Source organism: Epinephelus moara, chromosome 24, assembly GCF_006386435.1.
Source record: "Epinephelus moara isolate mb chromosome 24, YSFRI_EMoa_1.0, whole genome shotgun sequence".
Classification (NCBI taxonomy): domain Eukaryota; kingdom Metazoa; phylum Chordata; class Actinopteri; order Perciformes; family Serranidae; genus Epinephelus; species Epinephelus moara.
In genome coordinates, this window is record NC_065529.1 from 39,364,020 (window position 1) to 39,366,559 (window position 2,540).

Sequence of the window (2,540 nt, forward strand, 5' to 3'; positions counted from 1 at the left end):
AACTGCTGGCATAGTGCCACAGAAAGTGGCTGATTTTTGCAGAGACATCGCTGCAAATCTGAAAGAGATAATGCCACAAATAATGGTTGTTTTTCACCAAAACATTGCTGCATTTTCCCTGAGATAGTGCCACTAAAAAGCAATTGTTTTTTACTGAAAAATCATTTCCTATCAGGATTTTGCTTCCAAACCAGGTATTTTCAGCCAAAATATGATCTTTTCCCAAACATTACCAATTGATTTTTGTTCCTTAACCTAACCACATTAACCACAGTGTCTTTGAAATAAGAACATGTGGTTCTTCAAAGGGCCTCAGCACTGGTAGCTGAATCACAGCAGCTTAAAAGTGTCTCCACCCTCTCGGCAGACCCTGAATTGCAGAGTGCATCACACACGCTCATTACTTCAATTTCCTCACACCCGATCAAAATAATAGGATTTTTGCCATCAAAATTACAGCATGCCGGGCTGTGCGCAGTGATGTGTGGGGAGGAACAAGGGTCCAGTGTTTTGCAGGGTGTTTCACTGCCAATGAACGGCTCATGCGACTGTTTGTGTACTGTTGCTGCCCGTGCCGCCGCTTTGCCTTTTGGCTCCACTTACTCTCATCCTTTTCCTTGCAGCTGTCAGCAAATTATACTTGAAACAAAAAAGAAAATCATATCAGTTCTCACAGAAACAGCGACCAACACTGACAAAGAAATAAACTAAAAATAAAAACATATAATGAGAGTGATCAGTGTTATGTTTCACCTCTACCTCTGCCTCTCAACAACATAATACCATAATAGTAGTAATGTTTCACACTGCTTCCTGCCTCTCCACTTGTTACATACCAGTCATTCATGTCAACGTAACTTCATTCCAGTGACGCAAAATGGTATTTAACCTGTCACTGTTCCTGTTCTTTTGGACGGGGGATGAAATGTTCACATAAAATCCTCAAGTAATTACCTTAAACGGACACCACACGCCCGACAGAAACATCTTTGAATTAATGTGACGGCCGTGTTAGGGAAATCTTCCAATTATCATTTAATAGCAAACACAAAAGACACAAAAATGAAAATTTAAAAAGGGAAGCAAGAACTGTAAATGTTAATTTCCTCTTGTCAGGCTATAAAGTCAAATGTTATGTGTTCCTCCTTTTAATCTATCTTTGAATTAAGAAAAGGAAATGGAGTTCGTTGGAAGACAGGGCGTCACAGTGTGAGATTACTCAGAAATGATCAGATGAGTGGAGGCGTTGGAGGTGATGCAAATCAAAAGCATGCTGATATTTCAAAGCTGCATGGAGGAAAAAAACCCAAACAAAACACAAACAAACAAAAACAGGTTAAACAACTTCCCTTCAAATAAAAATGAAAATGAAAATAAATAATAAGATTTTAAAAAACTTTAATAAAAAATAAATTATATTAAATATTTACAAAATAAATATCTTAAAATCATCATTAGAAACAAACTTATCCTCCCTCTCTATTCTTCTGTGTGTGTGTGTGTGTGTGTGTGTGTGTGTGTGTGTGTATTAGAGGTTAAACGAGGTGACCCAACAGGAACAGTGTAGGCGGGACATCAGAGCAGCTCTGCACTATCACACATGTTGTAGCGGTTTGACCCGTGAAGCTCAGAAATCTGATCAGGTTTGTGGAAAACTCATTTTCTGCTGCTGCATGACACCCAATCTGTTAATAATAATAATAAGGTTCCTAATGGCAGCCGTCTGCTGCAGGTTGCAGAGTGTGTGCACTGTGCAGCGTGCCTGTCTGCACGCACACATTTTCTATTTCCAGTCTGTCAGTGCAAGAGAGTGCTGAGGGTTTAAACCACAGGGGCTTGTGATCTGTGAAGAGGCAGAGCCTGAAAAGAAGTAAGTGAGTGTTTGGTCGTCTAGCAACCAACTGTGACTCAGACAGAAAGTATAAGAGAGTGTATATGAGACTCTGTGCACGTCCGCCATGAACGTTTGACAGAAACGGAAACAAAAAACGGCGTTTTGAGTCATCAATTTCACTTTTTCTGGTAAAGTACAATTCTTAGGAAATTGAAGTCACACATAGTCATCACTGCTAAAATAAAACATGCTTTGGAAAGCCACAGGATTGTTATGATATCACTCTCACTCACTTGATTTTGACTAAACTGACAAAGTGCTGAACTGTAAAAGGAGAATGGATGCAGTGCCAACTATTGGAGCTTCTGCAGAATGGGTGGACCTACACATGTAACCACACAAACACACATGACACTTGGGTTTACGTGACCTGGTTTCAGGTTTGGTGAAGGGCGTTGTGCCACAAGTGCTGCTTACATTCCAGCTGACACTGATGGAAGTTTTGGCAAGCTCACTTAAATAAAGTGGACTCAAAGTGACTTTAAGCACTGGAAAAAAAGTTTTAGGTGTAGAATTCAGGGGGGGACGCAAGGGACGTGCCCCCCTCGATATTAAAGGGAAATTTCGGTTTATTTCAACCTGTCTCCTATCGTCCTAAATTTGTTTCAAGTGACTACAGACATAAAAATAATAGTTAGCATGTTAG

The 2,540-nt window shown here is 40.0% G+C and overlaps 1 long non-coding RNA gene across 1 annotated transcript in view; it reads left to right on the forward strand.

The window, feature by feature from the left end:
* Positions 1 to 1,570: 1,570 nt before the first annotated feature.
* Positions 1,571 to 2,540, forward strand: part of LOC126385832 (uncharacterized) — a 13,798-nt gene continuing 12,828 nt past the window's right edge. Inside the window, exons 1-2 of the long non-coding RNA XR_007569450.1 lie at positions 1,571 to 1,643; positions 1,733 to 1,870. This is a non-coding gene — a long non-coding RNA (uncharacterized LOC126385832). The remainder of the gene's footprint in view (positions 1,644 to 1,732; positions 1,871 to 2,540) is intronic.